At 47.1% G+C, this 26,359-nt stretch overlaps 1 protein-coding gene across 3 annotated transcripts in view; it reads right to left on the bottom strand.

Annotated features, from left to right (window-relative positions):
• The window catches only part of LOC135544348 (fibroblast growth factor 11-like), a 90,768-nt gene that overhangs the window by 50,425 nt on the left and 13,984 nt on the right, over positions 1-26,359 (bottom strand). Inside the window, exon 1 of one of the 3 annotated variants that reach the window (XM_064971891.1) lies at positions 2,648-2,679. The exons of the other annotated variants lie outside the window; for them this stretch is intronic. The gene's annotated coding sequence lies outside the window, so the exon portion shown is untranslated. Of the gene's footprint in view, positions 1-2,647; positions 2,680-26,359 lie in introns of those variants that run through there. 3 annotated transcript variants of the gene reach the window in all.

Below are 26,359 nucleotides of genomic sequence, written 5' to 3'. Positions count from 1 at the left end.
CCGTACCTTCTCCGCTGTGCAATCGGGTTTCCGAGCCTGTCACGGGTGCACCTCAGCCACGCTCAAGGTACCAAACAATATCATAATGGCCATCGATAAAAGACAGTACTGTGCAGCTGTCTTCATCGACCTTGCCAAGGCTTTCGACTCTGTCAATCACCACATTCTTATCGGCAGACTCAGTAGCCTTGGTTTCTCTGATGACTGCCTTGCCTGGTTCACCAACTACTTTGCAGACAGAGTGCAGTGTGTCAAATCGGAGGGCATGCTGTCCGGTCCTCTGGCAGTCTCTATGGGGGTGCCACAGGGTTCAATTCTCGGGCCGACTCTTTTCTCTGTATATATCAAAGATGTTGTTCTTGATGCAGGCGATTCCCTGATCCACCTCTACGCAGACGACACCATTCTATATACTTCCGGCCCGTCCTTGGACACTGTGCTATCTAACCTCCAAACAAGCTTCAATGCCATACAACACTCCTTCCGTGGCATCCAACTGCTCTTAAACGCTAGTAAAACCAAATGTATGCTTTTCAACCGTTCGCTGCCTGCACCTGCACGCCTGACTAGTATCACCACCCTGGATGGTTCCGACCTTGAATATGTGGACATCTATAAGTACCTAGGTGTCTGGCTTGACTGTAACCTCTCCTTCCAGACTCATATCAAACATCTCCAATTGAAAATCAAATCCAGAATCGGCTTTCTATTCCGCAACAAAGCCTCCTTCACTCATGCCGCCAAACTTACCCTAGTAAAACTGACTATCCTACCGATCCTCGATTTCAGCGACGTCATCTACAAAATAGCTTCCAACACTCTACTCAGCAAACTGGATGCAGTTTATCACAGTGCCATCCGTTTTGTCACTAAAGCACCTTATACCACCCACCACTGTGACTTGTATGCTCTAGCCGGCTGGCCCTCGCTCCATATTCGTCGCCAGACCCACTGGTTCCAGGTCATCTACAAGTCCATGCTAGGTAAAGCTCCGCCTTATCTCAGTTCCCTGGTCATGATAGCAACACCCACCCGTAGCACGTGCTCCAGCAGGTGTATCTCACTGATCATCCCTAAAGCCAACACCTCATTTGGCCGCCTTTCGTTTCAATTTTCTGCTGCCTGTGACTGGAACGAATTGCAGAAACCGCTGAAGTTGGAGACTTTTATCTCCCTCACCAACTTCAAACATCTGCTATCTGAGCAGCTAACCGATCGCTGCAGCTGTACATAGTCTTATCGGTAAATAGCCCACCCAATTATACCTACCTCATCTCCATACTGTTTTTATTTATTTACTTTTCTGCTCTTTTGCACATCAATATCTCTACCTGTACATGACCATCTGATCATTTATCACTCCAGTGTTAATCTGCAAAATTGTAATTATTTGCCTACCTCCTCATGTCTTTTGCACACAATGTATATAGACCCTTTTTTTCTACTGTGTTATTGACTTGTTTATTGTTTACTCAATGTGTAACTCTGTGTTGTCTGTTCACACTGCTATGCTTTATCTTGGCCAGGTCGCAGTTGCAAATGAGAACTTGTTCTCAACTAGCCTACCTGGTTAAATAAAGGTGAAAAAAAAACAAAACAAAAAAAACAATGAAAAGGTGAAGAAAAGTAGGGAAATATTGAAAAGACTCATTGATTGTGTCATGGCATCATAATGATGGTAATAAGAGGTGGATTAATTCAAGTGGGACTGTGTAGGACCTCACTGAAGGCCCAGGCCCCAGGCCCACGGCACGCCACTGAGTAGGCCTGATTACCAACAACGACGTGGCCGCCTACATGGAGGAGGTGAAAGACCTGGCGGAGTGGTTCCTCAACAAAATGAAGGAGCTGATTGTGGACTAGAGGAGACAGCAGAGAGAGCATGCCCCCATCCACATCAACGGGGACGCAGTCGAGAGGGTAAAAATCTTCAAGATCTATGGCATGCACATCAATGAGGTCCCTTCACACCTACAGCATGGTGAAATGGTGGAACAGGGCCTCCTCAACCTCAGGAGGCTGAAGACATTTGGCTTGGCCCCTAAGACCCTCACAAACGTCTACAGATGCACCATCAATACACTCTTAGAAAAATAATTTCCTTATAGAAGCAAAAATGGTTCTATCACTTGCTTCATATATGGAACCCCTAAAAGTTCTATGTAGAACCCTTTCATAGGGTTCTTTGATCAGAACCCTGGAGGTTGTTCTTCACTGGACCAAAATGGTTCAATGTAGAACCCTGCATGGTGCTATTTAAGAATTATGGCTACTACTTTTAAATCATAATATTTTGATCTAAGAATATAATTTAATAAACAATTAAATATTGGACAAAATAATACCAGCATAGTTTTAAGAATTTATTGTAATTATATGCAAACATAGTTTGGAAATATGCGCTGGTGGCTAGCGAGGCATCTCTTTGTTTGAATGATGGCCCACGTCAACACTGGCTGACTTTAGAATACAATACAATACAATACTTTGTCCATTGGTTACAGTGTCAACAGAAATGGGTCTTCTTCTCTGTTCTCAACCTCCCACCCAAACAGCAGACCTCACACATACAGTTGAGACAAGTACAGGTTCAAGATGCATGCCATGCCCCTGGTTTAAGAGCATTTTGTGGGGTTAAGGGCCTTACTCAAGGTCCCAACAGAAAGGGAATATTTTGAGGATGTGAACCCAGCAGCCTGCCACAGGTCCCATCTCCTGCCACAGGTCCCATCTCCTGCCACAGGTCCCATCTCCTGCCACAGGTCCCAGCTCCTGCCACAGGTCCCAGCTCCTGCCACAGGTCCCAGCTCCTGCCACAGGTCCCAACTCCTGCCACAGATCCAAAAGAGCAAAAACAAGTTCATCTTCAGAAATAAGCACAAGTTAATCTGCCCAAAAAATGGCATGCAGACATATCATTATTATGATGTAGAATAACAATTTACATGCAGTTGATGTCAGCAGCAGCCGAAAGAGAGATCCTCTGCCTCTGATAGTTCTGGGATACTGCCAGGCTTGAGAAAAACATAAATAGTGTTTTTATAAGTAATGTAATGATTAACAAGGCTATTGAATCACCGAGATACATCATTTTTTATAAATCATTTATACATAACTTACCTCCTCTCAGTCAGCAACAGTCTTCTAATGGCTTCATGAAATATAGGCTAGTCCCCTCAATTGAAATACTGAAATAAAATAAATAATTAGCTATTTGCCAACATCATGCTGGGTCTGTAGCTCTATTTGACATATCCCATAATAGAAAATAATGTTTATTTGAAAGGGTTAATGTAACCTGCCTATCTTGTAAATGGACTAATTAAAGTAGCCTGCCGTTTTATGTTTAGCTAGCTAAGTTACCTTACAAAGTGCTCAAATTCTAATAACGTTACACTCTAATAGCCTATATTTTATCATACAACTTTGGCTTCATGTATTTGAATTAAATGATACTCTTATCTTACCTTAATATGTTGAAAAATAACATGCTTATTTGCTAGTTGCAAGTTAGTTCAGCCACAGTCCTCTTGTGTTGTCATGCTGGAATGGATTGGCAGTTGTTTTTTGAATCGGAATGGCAGTTACATTTTTAATTGACCAAAAAGCTCTATATAGAACCCCCTTTTTTAATCTAAGAGTAACTCGAACACTTTAATTAAGCATATTATTTCCTCATGCTTCTAGCTAGCATGTATCATACATTTTTCTCAGCCAACCATCAGTCATTTGTGTAAGTGCCGTGCTAGTTGAATATCCTCCCATGTAAGCATCCGTAAAGTCTGTTGCTAATATGTTTACAGTAAAATAGCATTGTATCTGGTCAAACACCATTTTTTTCCAAACATTTACTAATGGTTGTTTTGCTATATTGTGAATAAAGAGTTACCTGTCTAACGGAACACCAGAACCTCTCCAACATAATTCAGGTAGAATCAGTACTTACTCAGGGCAGTTGTCTAGGCCTTTTACTTTTTTCAATCTTTACTAATGACATGCTAATGACACACTGGCTTTGAGTAAAGCCAGTGTGTCTATGTATGTGGATGACTCAACACTATACACGTCAGCTACACCAAACTAGAAGTCTTCCGACTAGCTTGGAAAGACAGTACCGTGCAGTATCGAAGAGGCCTCAATGCTGCTTGATCAACCTATTTTCCAACTTAATTGAGGAAAATAAGAACAATCCGAAATGTCTTTTTGGTACTGTCGCAAAGCTAACTAAAAAGCAATATTCCCCAAGAGAGGATGGCTGTCACTTCAGCAGTAACAAATTCATTAACTACTTTGAGGAAAAGATCATGATCATTAGAGAGCAAATTACGGACTCCTCTTTAAACCTACGTATTCCTCCAAAGCTCAGTTGTCCTGAGTCTGTACAACTCTGCCAGGACCTAGGATCAAGAGAGACACTCAAGTGTTTTAGTACTATGTCTCTTGACACAATGATGAAAATAATCATGGCCTCCAACCTTCAAGCTGCATACTGGACCCTATTCCAACTAAACTGCTGAAAGAGCTGCTTCCTGTGCTTGGCCCTCCTATGTTGAACATAATAAACGGCTCTCTATCCGCCAGATGTGTACCAAACTCTCTAAAAGTGGCAGTAATAAAGCCTCTCTTCAAAAAGCCAAACCTTGACCCAGAAAACATTAAAAACTAATCGGCCTATATCAAATCTTCCATTCCACTCTAACATTTTAGAAAAAGCTGTTGCACAGCAACTCACTGCGTTCCTGAAGACAAACAATGTATACGAAATGCTTTAGTCGGGTTTTAGACTCCATCATAGCACTGAGACTGCACTTGTGAAGGTGGTAAATGACCTTTAAATGGCATCAGACCGAGGCTCTGCATCTGTCCTCGTGCTCCTAGACCTTAGTGCTCCTTTTGATACCATCAATCACCACATTGTTTTGGAGAGATTGGAAACCCAAATTGGTCTACATGGACAAGTTCTGGCCTGGTTTAGATCTTATCTGTCGGAAAGATATCAATTTGTCTCTGTGAATGGTTTGTCCACTGACAAATCAACTGTCAATTTCGGTGTTCCTCAAGGTTCAGTTTTAGGACCACTATTGTTTTCACTATATATTTTACCTCTTGGGGATGTCATTCAAAAGCATGTTAACTTTCACTGCTATGTGGATGACACACAGCTGTACATTTCAATGAAACATGGTGAAACCCCAAAATTGCCCTCGCTAGAAGCCTGTGTTTCAGACATAAGGAAGTGGATGGCTGCAAACTTTCTACTTTTAAACTCGGACAAAACAGAGTTGCTTGTTCTAGGTCCCAAGAAACAAAGAGATCTTCCGTTGAATTTGACAATTAATCTTGATGGTTGTGCAGTCGTCTCAAATAAAACTGTGAAGGTACTCGGTGTTACTCTGGATCCTGATCTCTCTTTTGATGAACTTATCAAGACTGTTTCAAGGACAGCTTTTTTCCATCTACATAACATTGCAAAAATCTGAAACTGTCTGTCCAAAAATGATACAGAAAAATTAATCCAATCCATTTTTGTTACTTCCAGGTTAGACTACTGCAATGCTCTACTTTCCGGCTACCCGGATAAAGCACTAAATAAACTTAAGTTAGTGCTAAATACGGCTGCTAGAATCCTGACTAGAACCAAAAAATTTGATCATATTACTCCAGTGCTAGCCTCCCTACACTGGCTTCCTGTTAAGGCAATGGCTGATTTCAAGGTTTTACTGCTAACCTACAAAGCATTACATGGGCTTGCTCCTACCTATCTTTCCAATTTGGTCCTGTCGTACATACCTACATGAGGCTACGGTCACAAGACGCAGGCCTCCTAATTGTCCCTAGAATTTCTAAGCAAACAGCTGGAGGCAGGGCTTTCTCCTATAGAGCTCAATTTTTATGGAATGGTCTGCATACCCATGTGAGAGATGCAGACTCAGTCTCAACCTTTAAGTCTTTACTGAAGACTCATCTCTTCAGTAGGTCATATGATTGAGTGTAGTCTGGCCCAGTAGTGTGAAGGTGAACGGAAAGGCTCTGGAGCAACGAACCACCCTTGCTGTCTCCGACTGGCCGGTTCCCCTCTCTCCACTGGGATTCTCTGCCTCTAACCCTATTACAGGGGCTGAGTCACTGGCTTACTGGTGCTCTTCCATGTCGTCCCTAGGAGGGGGTGCGTCACTTGAGTGGGTTGAGTCGCTGACATGGTCTTCCTGTCTGGGTTGGCGGCCCCCCTTGGGTTGTGCCGTGGTGGAGATCTTTGTGGGCTATACTCGGCCTTGTCTCAGGATGGTAAGTTGGTGGTTGAAGATATCACTCTAGTGGTGTGGGCCTTCTGGATGATAGCGGGGTGAACAGGCAGTGGCTCGGGTGATTGTTGTCCTTGATGATCTTTATTGTCTTCCTGTGACATCGGGTGGTGGAGGTGTCCTGGAGGGCAGGTAGTTTGCCCCCTGTGATGCGTTGTGCAGACCTCACTACCCTCTGGATGCTGTCTGTGTGGATGGACCAATTCAGTTTGTCTGTGATGTGTACGCCAAGGAACTTAAGTTACTACCCTCTCCACTACTGTCCCATCGATGTGGATAGGGGGTGCTCCCTCTGCTGTTTCCTGAAGTCCACAATCATCTTCTTAGTTTTGTTGACGTTGAGTGTGAGGTTATTTTCCTGACACCACACTCCGAGGGCCCTCACCTCCTCCCTGTAGGCTGTCTCGTCATTGTTGGTAATCAAGCCTACCACTGTATTGACATCCGCAAACTTGATGATTGAGTTGGAGGCGTGCATGGCCACGCAGTCGTGGGTGAACAGGGTGTACAGGAGAGGGCTCAGAACGCACCCTTGTGGGGCCGCAGTGTTGAGGATCAGCGGGGTGGAGATGTTGTTACCTACCCTCATCACCTGGGGGCGGCCCGTCAGGAAGTCCAGTACACAATTGCACAGGGCGGGGTCGAGACCCAGGGTCTCGAGCTGGATGACGAGTTTGGAGGGTACTAATCTCCATCCAGCACAGCCAGAAGAGGACTGGCCACCCCTCATAGCCTGGTTCCTCTCTAGGATTCTTCCTAGGTTTTGGCCTTTCTAGGGAGTTTTTCCTAGCCAATGTGCTTCAACACCTGCATTGCTTGCTGTTTGGCGTTTTAGGCTGGGTTTCTATACAGCACTTTGATATATCAGCTGATGTAAGAAGGGCTATATCAATACATTTGATTTTGATTTGATTTGCGCTACGACAGCGAGTTAAATCACTGCAACTCTAGTTTCAGAATGGGTGGCAAGGAATAAGTTAGTTGTAAATATTTCAAAAAGGAAAAGCATTGTATTTGTCTAACGGCTTTCTTCATGTGAAGGAGAGTCGGACCAAAATGCGGCGTGGCTATTTAGATTCATGTTTAATAAAACAACTACACACAAACACTACAAAAAACCGTAACACCAAAACAGCCTATACTTGTAAAGTAACACAGAGACAGGAACAAGGACAATCACCCACGACACACTCAAAGAATATGCCTGCCTAAATATGGTTCCCAATCAGAGACAACGATAAACACCTGCCTCTGATTGAGAACCACTTTAGACAGCCATAGACTTTGCCAGCAAACCCCACTAAGCCACAATCCCAATACCTATGAAAAACCCCAAGACAAAACACACCACATACCAAAACCCATGTCACACCCTGGCCTGACCAAATAAATAAAGAAAACACAAAATACTAAGACCAGGGCGTGATAATTTGCGACAAATCATTCACTAAACCCTAAACCTCAACGAAATCTTGTATTACATCATGTGGAAATTGAGTAAATTGAGATCACTGAACTGCTTAGTGTAACCCTGGATTGTAAACGGACATGGTCAAAACATGTCAATACAGCAGTAGCTAAGATGGGGAGAGGTTTGTCCATAATAAAGCACTACTCTGCCACTATCACTATCAACAAGGCAGGTCCTACAGGCCCAGTTTTGTCACACCTGGACTACTGTTCAGTCGTGTGGTCAGGTGCCACAGAGGGACCTCAGAAAACTACAATTGGCCCAGAACAGGGCAGCACGGCTGGCCCTTAAATGTACACGAAGAGGTTTCATTAATAATATGCATGCAAATCTCTCATGGCTTAAAGTGAAGGAGAGATATAATTAATCACTACTTGTTTTTGTAAGAAGTGTTGACATGCTGAATCAAATCAAATAAAATAGTATTTGTCACATGCACCAAATACAACAACCTTAGAGTAAAATACTTAATTCAAATCCCTTAACCAAAAATGCAGTTAATAAAAATACCCACCCAAAATAACAAATAAAAGTAACAAACAATGAAGAGCAGCAGGAGGTGTCTGTTTAAAATACAGGCACACAGCTGGGACACCCGTCCATACCCCACAAGACATGCCACCAGAGATCTCTTCACAATCCCCAAGTCCAGAACAGACTAGGGGAGGCACACAGTACTACAAAGAGCCATGACTACATGGAATTCTATTCCAACTGATGCAAGTAGAATCAGATTTTTTTTTAAACGATAGAAATACACCTTATGGAACAGCGGGACTGTGAAGAGACACACCCACACACAGGCACATACACATGATAAGACACGCACTCTAAACACAAGTACACATGGATTTTGTATTGTAGATATGTGATAGTAGAGTAGTGGCCTGAGGGCACACACTTAGTATGTTGTGAAAAGTGTTATGAAATGTAACAATGTAATATTTTAAATTGTATATAACTGCCTTAATGTTGCTGGACCCCAGGAAGAGTAGGTGCTGCCTTGGCAGGAACTAGTGGGGGATCCTTAATCAAATACAAATCATAGCTTTCACCTGGATTCACCTGGTCAGTCTATGTCATGGAAAGAGCATGTACAGTCAGAACCTTTTTTAGTAAAGGTTTTTTTAATCTCATCCAACGAACCAAAAGGTTCTATATAGAACCCCAAATAACCTTTTTTTCTAAGAATGTAGCATTCTGTCGGGCTGTAACACTGCCTGGTACGGCACAGCCCACAACCGCAGGGTTCTCCAGAGTATGGTGCAGTCAGCCCAACGTATCATCGGGGGCACACTGCCTGCCCTCCAGGACATCTACAGCACCCGGTGTCACAGGAAAGCCAAGAAGATCATCAAGGACCTCAGCCACCCGAGCCACGGCCTGTTCACCCCGCTACCATCTAGAAAGTGGAGACAGTACAGGTGCATCAACGCTGGGACCAAGAGACTGATGAACAGCTTCTGTCCCCAGGCCATCACACTGTTAAACATTCATCACTTGCCGGCCTCCGCCCAGTACACTGCCCTGAACCTTACACACTGTTACTAGCCAGCTACCACTAGGTACCCTACCCTGCACCTTAAAGACTGCTGCCCTATGTACATAGAGTCAATGAAAACTGGTCACTTTAATAATGTTTACATACTGTTTAATCCACTTTATATGTGCATATTGTAATCTATTCATGACTAATCCTATATAACTACTAGCAACCACACCTTTTCTATTCATGCTGTCTATACACACCATTCACATACTATACATACTATATATACATATAGATTTGCATTTGAATTACTGTTACAGTGCTATTTGGGTTGTTAATTAGATTCGTTACGACATTTTATTATTTATTTTTTCTTACGTTGGGGGTCGATTATTTATTTTCTTGATTTACATTTTACTGCAATGTTAAGAGCTAGTAACATAAGCATTTTACTGCAATGTTAAGAGCTAGTAACATAAGCATTTTACTGCAATGTTAAGAGCTAGTAACAGAAGCATTTTACTGCAATGTTAAGAGCTAGTAACAGAAGCTTTTTGTTGCAATGTTAAGGGCTAGTAACAGAAGCATTTTACTGCAATGTTAAGAGCTAGTAACAAAAGCATTTAGCTGCACCCACTGAAGTATCTTGCAAACTGTATAAGCAACCAATAAACTTTGATTTGAAATATTTGTAACATCAACTAATAATGATGAATAACAGTTTAATAAAAGCTAAAGACAAAAATAGACAAACTGATGGCATGAACAGAGCCCCCGCGAACACCTTATCTCTCTCTCTCTGCCCATTGTCTTTGCCAGTGCTGTTTTCAGCAAGGTTTTGGGTCATTGGAGGATTAAGTCAAGTGAGAGAACGAGCCTGTCTTCTGCTCCATAAAATATACATCAGCATCACACATGTATTTGTGATGGGCAAGAGAACAGGAGGAGGAGGAGGAGGAGAAGAACTGAATGTTTCATGAGCAGGATCCCTGCAGTCTACTTTGTGTTCATTTAAGAAACCGACAGAAAAAGAATCCTTGCAGCTCAGAGGCATCCAGCCAGCTGAGTCTGGTCCGGTTCACTCCGTCAACCTCTTCCTTTCCAAATCTAAGTTCCCCTCCTCACTTCCCCTCCCCCTGCTCTATGGGACTCCTAGTTGACAATCCCCCAGCAGGAGTCTGCAGGTGCCGTGGTGCTGTGCCTTAATGCTCAGTCACTCTCAGAGGGAACAGCCTGGTCCAGCTAGCAGGCTGCCTCTCCTCCACAATGCAGCTTTAATAAGGGGGATGAAACATGGATGAGTGAGGGGTTTGTGAGGAAAACTTGAGGACTGAGGGTCAGATGGTAGTTCCCATGTTTCTAACCTCCTCCTCCGCCAGCCTCCCCTGAGAGCCAGGCAGGCAGGGCACTGCGCAATCCACTCGCCTTTTTCCTCACACTCAGGACAGTGTGTGTGTGTGTGTGTGTACTCACTATGTGGGTATGTGATTGGGAATGTGATTTGAAGGGCTATTATTACCCATAGGAACAGAGCCAGGGTCGGGACATCAGTAACACTGTGACAGAGACTCCCATGGTTACAATTGTGTAGCTACAAGGCTCCCTCTTTCTCCTTCTCTCCCTAGAATCTCTCCCTTTTTTTCTTTATCACTCTCTCTCTCTCCCCCCTCTCTCTCTCTATCCCATATCCTTTGAGTTATGTAGGCTTTCATCCTATCCAATAACACCAAACCATACATCACCCAATCAGAGAAGTGAGGCCGTTTATTACATGTCCCTGAGGATGTGAGAGAATGGGGGGGGGGGTGACAACAAGGAAATCAGAGAAACAACAAGGGATTGTAGAGCGAGAGAGATGACAGTGTCATTTTATTAGGTCACTTGGCTGTATGTGTGCTGAAGAAACAGATGTTCAATAGACAGCTCAAGCAAGATGGGACTAATCAACACTACTGCTTGATGTCTGTCTTGGCCAATAGATCTATTGTTCACTCCCACACTGAATAGGGTCCACTGTACTAAACATTAGGAACACCTTCCTAGTATTGAGTTTGCCCTCAGAACAGCTTCAATGTGTCAGGGCATGGACTCTACAAGGTGTTGAAAGCGTTCCACAGGGATGCTAGGCCATGTTGACTCACACTCAACAGTTTCCTGTGTGTATCAAGAATTGTCCACCACCCAAAGGACATCCAGCCTACTTGACACATCTGTGGGAAGTATTGAAGTCAACATGACCTAGCATCACTGTGGAACGCTTTCGAGACCTTGTAGAGTCCATACCCTGAGGAATTGAGGCTGTTCTGAGGGCAAAAGTGGGTGTAGAGGGTAGAGGGGATGTCTGGGTGGCAGCAGGACCAGAGGGTAGAGGGGATGGCTGGGAGGCAGCAGGGCCAGAGGGGAGAGATGGCTGGGAGGTAGGGGATGGCTGGGATGATGGCTGGGGGTAGCAGGGCCAGAGGGAGAGGGGGAGATGGCTGGGAGGGCAGGGCCAGAGGGGAGAGGGGATGTCTGGGTGGCAGCAGGACCAGAGGGTAGAGGGGATGGCTGGGAGGCAGCAGGGCCAGAGGGGAGAGGGGATGGCTGGGAGGCAGCAGGGCCAGAGGGGAGAGGGGATGGCTGGGAGGCAGCAGGGCCAGAGGGGATGGCTGGGAGGTAGCAGGGCCAGAGAGGGGGGATGGCTGGGAGGCAGCAGGGCCAGAGGGGGAGAGGGGATGGCTGGGAGGCAGCAGGGCCAGAGGGGAGAGGGGATGGCTGGGAGGCAGCAGGGCCAGAGGGGAGAGGGGATGGCTGGGAGGCAGCAGGGCCAGAGGGGAGAGGGGATGGCTGGGAGGCAGCAGGGCCAGAGGGGAGAGGGGATGGCTGGGAGGCAGCAGGGCCAGAGGGGAGAGGGGATGGCTGGGAGGCAGCAGGGCCAGAGGGAGAGGGGATGGCTGGGAGGCAGCAGGGCAGGGCCAGAGGGGAGAGGGGATGGCTGGGAGGCAGCAGGGAGAGGGGAGAGGGGATGGCTGGGAGGCAGCAGGGCCAGGGCCAGAGGGGAGAGGGGATGGCTGGGAGGCAGCAGGGCCAGAGGGGGAGGGGATGGCTGGGAGGCAGCAGGGCCAGAGGGGAGAGGGGATGGCTGGGAGGCAGCAGGGCCAGAGGGGAGAGGGGATGGCTGGGAGGCAGCAGGGCCAGAGGGGAGAGGGGATGGCTGAGGGGATGGCAGCAGGGCCAGAGGGGAGAGGGGATGGCTGGGAGGCAGCAGGGCCAGAGGGGAGAGGGGATGGCTGGGAGGCAGCAGGGCAAGAGGGAGAGGGGATGGCTGGGAGGTAGCAGGGGAGGGGAGAGGGGATGGCTGGGAGGCAGCAGGGCCAGAGGGGAGAGGGGATGGCTGGGAGGCAGCAGGGCCAGAGGGGGAGAGGGGATGGCTGGGAGGCAGCAGGGCCAGAGGGGAGAGGGGATGGCTGGGAGGCAGCAGGGCCAGAGGGGAGAGGGGATGGCTGGGGGCAGCAGGGCCAGAGGGGGAGAGGGGATGGCTGGGAGGCAGAGGCAGCAGGGCCTGGGAGAGCAGGGCCAGAGGGGAGGGGATGGCTGGGAGGCAGCAGGGCCAGAGGGGAGAGGGGATGGCTGGGAGGCAGCAGGGCCAGAGGGGAGAGGGGATGGCTGGGAGGGCAGGGCAGGGGGGCCAGAGGGGGAGATGGGGGATGGCTGGGAGGCAGCAGGGCCAGAGGGGAGAGGGGATGGCTGGGAGGCAGCAGAGGGGAGAGGGGAGGGCCAGAGGGGATGGCTGGGAGGCAGAGGGGAGAGGGGATGGCTGGGAGGCAGCAGGGCCAGAGGGGAGAGGGGATGGCTGGGAGGTAGCAGGGCCAGAGGGGAGAGGGGATGGCTGGGATAGTTCTTAGTTTATCTCAGTGTAGGCATGAATGTTATTTACCTAATAACCATCTACCGATATGTTCACCAATATGGGCAGGGCCGGCTCCAGGCATAAGCGACATAAGCGGACGCTTAGGGCCCCACCCCACCAAGACATATACAGTGCATTGCGAAAGTATTCGGCCCCCTTGACCTTTGCGACCTTTTGACACATTTCAGGCTTCAAACATAAAGATATAAAACTGTATTTTTTTGTGAAGAATCAACAACAAGTGGGACACAATCATGAAGTGGAACAACATTTATTGTATATTTCAAACTTTTTAAACAAATCAAAAACTGAAAAATTGGGCATGCAAAATTATTCAGCCCCCTTAAGTTAATACTTTGTAGTGCCACCTTTTGCTGCGATTACAGCTGTAAGTTGCTTGGGGTATGTCTCTATCAGTTTTGCACATCGAGAGACTGAAATTGTTTCCCATTCCTCCTTGCAAAACAGCTCGAGCTCAGTGAGGTTGGATGGAGAGCATTTTTGAACAGCAGTTTTCAGTTCTTTCCACAGATTCTCGATTGGATTCAGGTCTGGACTTTGACTTGGCCATTCTAACACCTGGATATGTTTATTTTTTAACCATTCCATTGTAGATTTTGCTTTATGTTTTGGATCATTGTCTTGTTGGAAGACAAATCTCCATCCCAGTCTCAGGTCTTTTGCAGACTCCATCAGGTTTTCTTCCAGAATGGTCCTGTATTTGGCTCCATCCATCTTCCCATCAATTTTAACCATCTTCCCTGTCCCTGCTGAAGAAAAGCAGGCCCAAACCATGATGCTGCCACCACCATGTTTGACAGTGGGGATGGTGTGGTCAGGGTGATGAGCTGTGTTGCTTTTACGCCAAACATAACGTTTTGCATTGTTGCCAAAAAGTTCAATTTTGGTTTCATCTGACCAGAGCACCTTCTTCCACATGTTTGGTGTGTCTCCCAGGTGGCTTGTGGCAAACTTTAAACAACACTTTTTATGGATATCTTTAAGAAATGGCTTTCTTCTTGCCACTCTTCCATAAAGGCCAGATTTGTGCAATATACGACTGATTGTTGTCCTATGGACAGAGTCTCCCACCTCAGCTGTAGATCTCTGCAGTTCATCCAGAGTGATCATGGGCCTCTTGGCTGCATCTCTGATCAGTCTTCTCCTTGTATGAGCTGAAAGTTTAGAGGGACGGCCAGGTCTTGGTAGATTTGCAGTGGTCTGATACTCCTTCCATTTCAATATTATCGCTTGCACAGTGCTCCTTGGGATGTTTAAAACTTGGGAAATCTTTTTGTATCCAAATCCGGCTTTAAACCTCTTCACAACAGTATCTCGGACCTGCCTGGTGTGTTCCTTGTTCTTCATGATGCTCTCTGCGCTTTTAATGGACCTCTGAGACTATCACAGTGCAGGTGCATTCATACGGAGACTTGATTACACACAGGTGGATTGTATTTATCATCATTAGTCATTTAGGTCAACATTGGATCATTCAGAGATCCTCCCTGAACTTCTGGAGAGAGTTGCTGCACTGAAAGTAAAGGGGTTGAATAATTTTGCACGCCCAATTTTTCAGTTTTTGATTTGTTAAAAAAGTTTGAAATATCCAATAAATGTCGTTCCACTTCATGATTGTGTCCCACTTGTTGTTGATTCTTCACAAAAAAATACAGTTTTATATCTTTATGTTTGAAGCCTGAAATGTGGCAAAAGGTCACAAAGTTCAAGGGGGCCGAATACTTTCGCAAGGCACTGTATATTTTTGGAAATCAGTCAGGATCCCAATTTACTGTTGAGAGTTAGAATACACAAGTTGTAGGTTTGAAGTTTGGTTGTGCATCAGAAGTACAGCTAGCAATGTTTTGATTGGTAAGTTAGTCAAGCCAGTTATCTAAACTTGTGGTGAAAATGGCCAAATACGCAGGGACCCTGACATCAAGGGGACCGCCACTGATGTTGTTACTCACTTCAACATTTTCTCTCTGCCCCATGGCAAAATGTGTAGAACTGTAAGCATGTTTTCTAAACACTGCAACATTTTCTCTATTCCCCTTGGCAAAAGGTGTAGAATACAGAAAATGTACTCTCATAAAACATGCATTATTCTCTCCACCAGCAAATAATCGCCTGCTTAGTGGGGAGGCATCCCAACCAAATCTCGCTTAGGGCCCTTTAGACTAGCCGTCCCTAAATATGGCTGCTTAGTGGGGAGGCATCCCAACCAAATCTCGCTTAGGGCCCTTTAGACTAGCCGTCCCTAAATATGGCTGCTTAGTGGGGAGGCATCCCAACCAAATCTCGCTTAGGGACCTTTAGACTAGCCGTCCCTAAATATGGCTGCTTAGTGGGGAGGCATCTCAACCAAATCTCGCTTAGGGCCCTTTAGACTAGCCGTCCCTAAATATGGTTGCTTCAAAGCTCATTAGCTGTTTTTCGAGCTCCCCTCAAAACTTCATCCAGCATCAGCAAAGACATATGAGTGCACACGCACATTTGATTGGACATATTGCGCAATGACATTGACGTGGGAGTCAAACAGACAACAGACTATTATAGTACAGAATCATAACACTGACTCCCGGTCATAGGATACTGCAGCCATGCACTACAGACATCTCTCTCTCACAAACACACACCGTGTCATCCTAGCTAAAACTCTGGTAGCATACAGGTAGGGGTGAGAGCCTAGGTGCCACAACAGACAAGTCACACTGGCTGTGTCCAAAATCTGTCTTGCCTACTACTTCCGAAAACTTTCTACTATGTGCTAATCATACTACATGCTATTTAGAACATACTGTTTTGTAAATATGTACGCAATAAGCATTAAATATTAACACATACAAGCCTCACTTACAGTATACTGAGAATGCGTCATCCAATGCGCCGTTGTTTCCGCCATTCTTCCTTTCCTACATCACATCTCATTATCAGTTGATTATCAACTGCTGTCATACACACGTGGATCTGAAATGATGATTCTCTTCCTCAATAGCATGCAGACAAAACGAGTATGACATCCTGGCATTTAAATTGTACTCGATTTTGAAATTTCACATACTTTAAAAGGTTCTGTTTGCATACCCAAGTTGCCTGCTATTTAAAATGCAAATATGGATATTTGGACACAGCCAGAATCACCACGGTAACAGATCCATGCTAATTTCATTCATCAGACAGGGTAACACTCACCTACGTACACAAACATACATAGATGCACTCTCTACCCACAATACTCTTCTTTTCATCACTAGCTCTGTCTAATTTAATCTCACGCATCAATACCCTTTAATTAACATAATATGATTTTCTTGCTGTTTCATTTTGCTTCCTTCTCGCTGCTTCCCCAGTGTGACCCAATTAAAGAGGAAGCCAACACTTTGGATGCATGTTCCTCACACTGCTCCCCTCGTTGGCACCAATAGGCTGAGCCATCACTATTTCATCACCATTCCACACCAGTCCAGGGTGAGGGCAGTCATACAGAGCCTGTGCCGTCATCAAACATGGATGCCAATGTGACGTCCGAGCTAATCAGACCCCGGGCTGACTATCATGTACATTGCAGAGCTCCCAATGTGTTCCACACACAGGGTGGAATGTCAGTAGGATCTCTATGGTTCTGCAGCTGTATGCTCAAATCAAATCAAATGTTACTTGTCACATGCTTCGTAAACAAGAAGTGTGGACTTAACCAACAATGCAGAGAGAAATAAAATAGAGAAATAAAATACAAGTAATAATGGATACACAATGAGTAAGGATAACTTGGCTATTTACAAGAAGTACCGGGAAGATGTGCAGGGGTACCGGGAAGATGTGCAGGGGTACGAGGTAATTGAGGTAGATATGTAGACATAACTAAAAACAAAGGGACAGATAATAAACAGTGGCAGCGTATGTGATGAGTCAAACAACAAAGTGTAAAAAGGGTCAATGCAGATTGTTAGATAGTTAACCAATAGCTATCCGGACTAACTATTTAGCAGCCCTATGGCTTGGGGGTAGAAGTTGTTCAGGGTTCTTGCCGTGCTGTAGCAGAGAGAACAGTCTATGACTTTGGTGGCTGGAGTCTTTGATCATTTTTAGGGCTTTCCTCTGACAGTGCCTGGTATAGGGGTCCTGGATGGCAGGGAGACTCGGCCCCAATGATGTACTGGGTCGTACATATTACCCTCTAAAACGTCTTACAGTCAGATGCCAAGCAGTTGGCATACTAAGCGGGGATGCAGCCAGTCAAGATGCTCTCAGTGGTGCAGCTGAAGAACTTTTTGAGGATCTGACGGGCCCATGTCAAATCTGTTCAGCCCCTAAGGTTGAAGAGGCGTTGTCATGCCCTCTTCACGTCTGTGTGGGTGTGTTTGGACCATTATAGATCCTTAGTGATGTGGACACCGAGGAACTTGAAGCTCTGCATAGTGTGGAGAAGCTTTCTTATAGATATAGCATCTCTCTGGCTCATGACCCAAGCCTGAGACACCACAACCCAACCACAAGATCATCCTTTATAAACACAATGACACACTCACACCGCCGCACACACCAGCAAAAATAGAGGACATCAAGGTCACTTTAATCACTGGCAGTATAGGAATGTTATTACTCAGAAAAACACATTGTGCTGAAGTCAAGTTGGATAGGGTGCATTGAGGTAGCAAAGCAATTTCCACATAATGTGGATTAATGAACCCCTGTAGAGCTAACATGTTTGTTCTATGTGCTTCTTAACTACTGTTGTGTACAGATTGGTGTGTGTGTGTGTGTGTGTGTGTACTGTATGTGTTCATGTGTGTGTGTGTTCGAGTGAGTGTGTCTGCCATACTGTTTTACTGTCTTGCTCCCTGAGAGCTGTAGGATTCTGGGGTTCTCTGTGGCTTACCTCATCTTGATAAATGTGGAGGGTAATCACAAGCACTGCTTGACTGAAGAGCCAAGGGCATTCTCCTCTGTGACCGAGGCCAAACTGCAGGGGCTTCCCTCTCCTTTCCTTTCATTTGATGGACTCCCTACCTCTTCCCTCATCATTCTCCCTCTCTCTTTCAAGCCCTCGCTCTCGGTCTTCCTCTTTCAACCAGATTGTGAGTGAATTTGTGAGTATGTGTGTGTGCGCGCTGGAGTATTCAATTGTACTTCAAATGAAAAGAGAAAAAGGTTCTGTCTTTTTTTCCCTCCAAACTGGGCCATGCGCTCTGGAGTATCGCTAGTAATTATCAATGCTACGTGGGGAGAGCGAGAGAGAGAGAGAGAGAGAGAAAAAGTGTGAAAGAGAAAACCAGATAACAATAAGGAAGCAGGGAAGAGGATGATGAAGAAAGGAAAAGATAGAGGACAGAGAGAAGCTGAGAAGAGGAGAAGAGGAAGGATATGTGTGTGATATGAGAATGGGATAACAGAAAGGATGAAACATTAGGAGGAAGAGAGAGGTTGATTGTGTAAATCATACCGTATTAGTGTGAGAAAGGCATTGTTAATGACCTTTTCATCTGCCAATCAAACACTCCTCTCTCACTTTCACTTATACCACGGTAAAACTGTTACATATGACACACAGCAGCCAGCCATCCAGCCAGCCAGTCATCCAGGCAGGCATCCAGCCACCCAGGCAGCCAACCAGCCAGGCAGGCAGCCAGGCAGGCAGCCATCCATCCAGCCAGGCAGCCAGTCAGGCATCCAGCCACCCAGGCAGCCAGTCAGGCAGCCAGCCATCCAGCCAGGCAGCCAGCCATCCAGGCAGCCAGCCAGCCATCCAGGCAGGCATCCAGCCACCCAGGCAGCCAACCAGCCAGGCAGCCAGCCAGGCAGGCAGCCATCCATCCAGCCAGGCATCCAGCCAGGCAGCCAGTCAGGCATCCAGCCACCCAGGCAGCCAACCAGCCAGCCAGGCAGCCAGCCATCCAGCCAGGCAGCCAGCCATCCAGCTAGCCGGCCATGCAGCCATCCAGCCATCCATCCAGCAAGGCAGCTAGCCATCCAATCATCCAGGCAGCAAGGCAGCTAGCCATCCAACCATCCAGCCAGGCAAGCCAGCCAGGCAGGCGAGAGTTACTGCTTATTAATGAAGTTGACAAGGACATGTCAAACACACAGCAGCGCAAATAGATCTCCTACCTATTCCCTAGTTGACACACGTTAAATATGCACATATTTAATATCTGTCTCATTGGCATTCTGACAGGTCCGTGTCATTAGTAATTAGCAATAAAGTTGTCATCTGAAGACAGTCTGAGGTGCTGTCAGCTCAGAAAGAAAGAGAGCAGCTTACTGCACCCCACGGACCGCTCTTACTACATCCATACCTCCTTTCTCCATAACAACTAGCTGCAGACTAATGCCTCCACGCTGCTTACTTGGAGAAATAAGGACCAGAAGCAGGTGAAGAGAACCCATGCTAAGCAGCAGGAGAACTGTCCAATATCATATACACTCTTCACTCTCCCTTGAGTCCTATCAAACAGCTTCCAATGACCCTCAAACCTCATCTACTATGTACTTTCCCTTGAACCGCCCAACACACACACACGCACACACACAAGTCCAGCCTCTGTTTGATGTAGCAGAGAAGAGAAGCGCTGTCCCGTGGGTGTCCCTACTCACTACAAAAGAAAGGTTTTCGTCCCTCTACAGCAGTGCTTAGCGTGGTGTGTAAGTGGAACAATCTGTCAACCCAGAGAACATGGGAGTTGCGTTAACCTTGGTGGCCTGGAGGACTGTGTTCTGTCAGGAGTTTGGGTCTTAATGTTCAAAGCACAAGATCATGCTAATAGGCCAGTGTATATGGTGGAGTGTACATTAAATTAACATTATGAAGAATTCAGGTTGGTACTAGAGTTGGTATATAGTTTTCTAGGGGTAGATTGTTGAAGCGTAGAGGAACTGAAGTAGTGTGACAACATTGTGGTAGCGCTAGTGTTGTGATATAAAACGAGTTTTGTGTTGTTGTTGTGTTGGTGTTGCCATGGATCCCTGTGGGACACAACATTGCATGAGATAGAGTACAGCTGACACAAAGTCAATAAATACTAACCACACAGAAGTACAGTACACACACACAGACGCGTGCACGTGGGCATACGTATGTACTCCCACACAATTGCACACACAGACAAATACAAACACATTTACACATTGTTTATACACCTAGATTACCGTAATCCAGATGGACAGGAATGATACATGGATGCAGTCATAGGGGGTTGTGTAACTGTCCCATATGTCTTTACACCCCCTCTGTTTCCTGCTCTCTCTCTCTCTCTCTCTACACACCCCTCTCTCTCTTTCACATACCCTCCATCTTTATCTCTGTCTGTCATCCACCCCCACCCGCCTCTCTCTCTCTCTGTCTTTCTCTTGTTAGAGGTTAAACTCAATCTGTCCTTGTCAGGTTTAATCAAAGTATCCACAAATTCAATTTCAACTGTTATATGTGGGAGGCTATGATAGCGTTCTTTGTCATTTGCGATGTCTTTAGGGAGAGAGAAGGCAAAACGGTGCTTCCTGTGCATATATATTGCCTCAGCTGAGATGGGTGACAGTTAATAAGTGGCAACACAAACAGTGGCAACACTAACACCCTCAGTGCACACTCAGGGACACGCAGCATAGCCACAGTGTGAACTCTTAGCACTGCACAATACTACTGCACAATACTGCCGCACAATACTAATACATGACCAGACTGTATTGTACATTCCTGTTTGCAGGGATTTAGTATTTAGTAGGAAATTATGAAGTAACAGTACTATCTGGTACTTACTTCAATCAGTTCAACACAACCTGATGCCAAATGGTAATGGTGCTGGTTTTAATGAATCCCAGATAAAAACATCTATTATTATAATGTAATTACCATTTTACTATGTAACTTGAGTAAACCATAACAGTGTTACTAAAACAGCCCCTATCTTCATTACTGCCACTACAGCTGAAGGCTACTGTACTACAATATCGCTGTGTGTTTGGCCAAAGGCCACGTTTCCCCTGATCCGATTCAAAGAGAATGATAATGCATGATAATTATAATGCATTTTTTGTTGATATCACATGATTCTGGAAGCTTTCCGTCTGCTGTTCACTGCAGCTGTGTTAGAAACTCCAGCCTGGAGACTTATTTTAGGGATAGAAAATTAAACCTCTAAACCAAAAACATCAATCCCTTCTCTTCTAATTGATTTTTTCCTTTTGAACAAAAACAACAGTCCTAAAAGATTATGGAATGGACCCAAATCTTTGTTGTCGCGTACGGCTGTAATCTGATGCTTGCATATTGAGCATTCTCATTTTCAAACACCGGAAGAGAGCAATTGATTCTCCGTCTGTTCCAAAACTAATCCAAAATGGTTACGCATGGATACCAGCATCCTGGTCCTTGGATGTTATTTGCCAAGAGGTAATTTAGTCCTTTGGTTGTTCATTACAAAGTTAAAAATACCCAGAAATTGGTAGGACAACGTCAATGTGATCTCTGCTTATTGTTTTGTCCAGAGACAGACAGACACTTGCTGGGTGACGACGCTGCAAAAACTCTCAACCATTGTTATACTACCTTCCAGAATGCATATAAGGCCCTCTCCTGCCCTACCTTTCGGCAAATCGGACTACGATTCCATCTTGCTCCTCCCCTGTCATGTCTTGTTATGTCTGTTCCTGTCCTTTCTCTTCATTCTCTCTCTCTGCTGGTCTTTTTAGGTTACCTTCTCTGTCTCTCATTCCTCAGCTGTTCTACATCTTCCCTAACTAGCTCTTTCACTCTTCCCCACCTGTTCTCTCTTCCCCCTCTGATTAGGTCTCTATTTCTTTCTCTGTTCCTGCTACTTTCAGTGTCTGATTCTTATTTGTGTTTTTTGATGCCAGAAGCAAGCTGTCGTCTCGTTTGCTTCCACCTTGTCCTGTCCTGTCGGAGTCTGCCTGGCTGGAGCATCCTGCACTATACTAACGTTCTTTGTTCCGCTGACAACGTTGGAAGAGGATTTATGCCATTCCTGTATTTTCATTAAAGAACTCTGTTTTCTGTTTAAACCGCTTTTGGGTCTTCATCAAGTTCATAACAGAAGAATCAGACCAAGAATGGACCCAGCGGCCCGGACCCTTTTCACTCCGCCGTCGAGATCCAGGGAGCGATGCTAGGCAGACACGGGGAGGAATTGTCTGCTGCTCAACATGCCGTTGAGACCCTGGCCGTCCAAGTCTCCGACCTCACAAGACGGGTTCACCAACTCCACCTCGATCCACCGCCCACTTCCAGGGTTTCCGAGTCGCCGGAGCCCAGGATCAACAACCCGCCGTGTTACTCTGGGGAGCCCACTGAGTGCCGCCATTCCTCACTCAGTGTGATGTGGTGTTCTCTCTCCAGCCCAACAGGACGTCATTTCTCTCCTTACCGGACGGGCGCGTGAGTGGGGCACGGCAGTCTGGGAGGCGAGGGCTGAGTGTATTAACCAGTATCAGGACTTTAAGGAGGAGATGATACGGGTTTTTGACCGTTCTGTTTTTGGCGAGGAGGCTTCCAGGGCCCTGTCTTCCTATGTCAGGGGAATAGATCCATAACGGATTATTCTATTGAGTTTCGCACTCGCCGCCTCTAGTGACTGGAACGAGCCGGCTTTGCTCGCTCGTTTTCTGGAGGGTCTCCACGTCGAGGTTAAGGATGAGATCCTCTCCCGGGAGGTTCCTTCCAGTCTGGACTCCTTAATAGCTCTCGATTCGCATAGAGCGACGGTTTGATCTTCGTCGCCGAGCTCGTGGAAAGGAGCTCACGTTCTCCGTTGCTCCCCTCTCCACATCACTGCCACCTGCCGCATCACTGCCACCCTCCTCCGCCGGCTCGGATGCTGAGCCTATGCAGCTGGGGGTATTCGCATCTCGGCCAAGGAGAGGGAACGGAGAATCACCAATCGCCTCTGTCTCTACTGCGGCTCCGCTGGTCATTTTGTCACCTCATGTCCAAAGCCAGAGCTCATCAGTAAGAGGAGGGCTACTGGTGAGCGCAACTACCTCAGGCCTCTCCTTCTGGATCACGCACTACCTTTCCGGTCCATCTCCGCTGGCCCGGTTCATCTGCTTCCTGCAGTGCCTTGATAGACTCTGGGGCGGAGGGCTGTTTTATGGACGAGACCTGGGCTCGGGAACATGACATTCCTTCAGACAGTTAGGGGAGCCCAGGGCCTTGTTCGCTTTAGATGGTAGTTCTCTCCCCAAGATTCAGCGTGAGACGCTGCCTTTAACCCTCACTGTCTCTGGTAATCATAGCGAAACCATTTCTTTTTTAATTTTTCGTTCACCTTTTACACCTGTTGTTTTGGGTCATCCCTGGCTAGTGCGCCATAACCCTTCTATTAATTGGTCTAGTAATATATCCTATCCTGGAATGTTTCTTGTCATGTAACCTGTTTAATGTCTGCTATCCCTCCTGTTTCCTCTGTCTCTTCTTCACAGGAGGAGCCTGGCGATTTGACAGGGGTGCCGGAGGAGTATCACGATCTGCGCACGGTGTTCAGTCGTTCCAAGGCCACTTCTCTCCCTCCACACCGGTCGTATGACTGTAGTATTGATCTCCTTCCGGGAACTACTCCCCCGGGGTAGATTATACTCTCTGTCGGCTCCCGAACGTAAGGCTCTCGAGGATTATTTGTCGGTTTCGCTCGACGCCGGTACCATAGTCTCCTCCTCCTCCCCGCCGGAGCTGGGTTTTTTTTTGTTCAGAAGAAGGACGGGTCCCTGCGCCCATGCGTGGATTATCGAGGCTGAATGACATAACAGTTAAGAATCGTTATCCGCTTCCTCTTATGTCTTCAGCCTTCGAGATCCTGCAGGGAGCCAGGTTTTTCACCAAATTGGACCTTCGTAACGCCTACCATCTCGTGCGCATCAGGGAAGGGGACGAGTGGAAGACGGCACCGTTAGGGCACTTTGAATACCGGGTTCTTCCTTTCGGCCTCGTTAACGCTCCAGCTGTCTTTCAGGCACTAGTTAACGACGTCCTGAGAGACATGCTGAACATTTTTGTTTTCGTTTACATGGACGATATCCTGATTTTTTCACCGTCTCTCTCGATTCATGTTCAGCACGTGCGACGCGTCCTCCAGCGCCTTTTGGAGAACTGTCTTTATGTGAAGGCTGAGAAGTGCACTTTTCATGCCGCCTCTGTCCCTTTTCTCGGTTCCGTTATTTCCGCTGAGGGCATTAAGATGGATCCCGCTAAGGTCCAGGCTGTCATTGATTGGCCCGCTCCTAAGTCACGCGTCGAGCTGCAGCGCTTTCTGGGCTTCGCTAATTTCTACCGTCGTTTCATCCGTAATTTCGGTCAGGTGGCAGCTCCTCTCACAGCCCTTACTTCTGTTAAGACGTGCTTTAAGTGGTCCGTTTCCGCCCAGGGAGCTTTTGATCTTCTTAAGAATCGTTTTACATCCGCACCTATTCTTGTTACACCTGACATCTCTAGACAGTTTGTTGTTGAGGTTGACGCGTCAGAGGTGGGCGTGGGAGCCATTCTTTCTCAGCGCTCTCTCTGACGGCAAGGTCCATTGCGCGTTTTTCTCTCATCGCTATCACCGTCAGAACGTAAATGATGTTGGTTCGCGAACTGCTCGCCATCCGCTTAGCCCTAGGCGAATGGCGACAGTGGTTGGGGGCGAAGTTCCTTTGTCGTTTGGACTGACCATAGGAACCTTGAGTACATCCGTTCAGCCAAACGACTTAATGCGCGTCAGGCTCGTTGGGCTCTGTTTTTCGCTCGTTTCGAGTTTGTTATTTCTTATCGTCCGGGCTCAAAAACACCAAACCTGATGCTTTATCTCGTCTCTTCAGTTCTTCTGAGGTCTCCACCGACCCCGATGGGATTCTCCCTGAGGGGCGTGTTGTCGGGTTGACTGTCTGGGGAATTGAGAGGCAGGTAAAGCAAGCACTCGCTCACACTCCGTCGCCGCGAGCTTGTCCTAGGAACCTTCTGTTCGTTCCCGTTCCTACTCGTCCGGCCGTTCTTCAGTGGGCCCACTCTGCCAAGTTAGCCGGCCACCCCGGCGTTCGGGGTACGCTCGCTTCCATTCGCCAGCGTTTCTGGTGGCCCACTCGGGAACGTGACGCGCCGATTTGTCGCCGCTTGTTCGGTCTGCGCGCAGACTAAATCTGGGAACTCTCCTCCTGCCGGCCGTCTCAGACCGCTTCCCATTCCCTCTCGACCGTGGTCTCACATCGCTTTAGATTTTATCACCGGACTGCCTTCATCAGCGGGGAAGACAGTTATTCTTACGGTTGTCGATAGATTCTCTAAGGCGGCTCATTTCATTCCTCTCGATAAGCTCCCTTCTGCTAAGGAGACGGCTCAGATCATTATCGAGAATGTTTTCCGAATTCAGTCTGACGTCGTTTCCGACAGAGGCCCGCAGTTCACGTCTCAATTTTGGAGGGAGTTTTGCCGTTTGATTGGGGCTTCCGTCAGTCTCTCGTCCGGCTTTCATCCCCAGTCTAACGGTCAAGCCGAACGGGCCAATCAGACTGTTGGTCGCATTTTACGCAGTCTTTCTTTTCGTAACCCTGCGTCTTGGTCAGAACAGCTCCCTGGGCAGAGTACGCCCACAACTCGCTTCCCTCGTCTGCTACCGGTCTATCCCCTTTTCAGTGTAGCCTCGGGTACCAGCCTCCGCTGTTCTCATCTCAGCTCGCCGAGTCCTGCGTCCCCTCCGCTCAGGCTTTTGTCCAGCGTTGCGAGCGCACCTGGAAGGGGGTCAGGTCGGCACTTTGCCGTAATAGGGCGCAGACTGTGAGGGCCGCTAATAAGCGTAGGACCAAGAGTCCTAGATATTGTTGCGGTCAGAGAGTATGGCTCTCCACTCAGAACCTTCCCCTTAAGACAGCTTCTCGCAAGTTGGCCCCGCGGTTCATTGGTCCGTTCCGTATTTCCCAGGTCATTAATCCTGTCGCAGTGCGACTTCTTCTCCCGCGCTATCTTCGTCGCGTTCACCCGGTCTTCCATGTCTCCTGTGTTAAGCCCGTTCTTCGCGCCCCCGCCGTCCCCCCCCCCCATCCTTGTCGAGGGCGCACCCATCTACAGGGTTCGTAAGATTTTGGACATGCGCCCTCGGGGCCGTGGTCATCAGTACCTAGTGGATTGGGAGGGGTACGGTCCTGAGGAGAGGAGTTGGGTTCCCTCTCGGGACGTGCTGGACCGTTCGCTGATCGATGATTTCCTCCGTTGCCGCCAGGTCTCCTCC

This window comes from Oncorhynchus masou, chromosome 8, assembly GCF_036934945.1.
Source record: "Oncorhynchus masou masou isolate Uvic2021 chromosome 8, UVic_Omas_1.1, whole genome shotgun sequence".
In the NCBI taxonomy this organism is placed as follows: domain Eukaryota; kingdom Metazoa; phylum Chordata; class Actinopteri; order Salmoniformes; family Salmonidae; genus Oncorhynchus; species Oncorhynchus masou.
The sequence above is the reverse complement of the archived record's forward strand: the minus strand, read 5'-3'. Positions and strand labels throughout refer to the sequence as shown.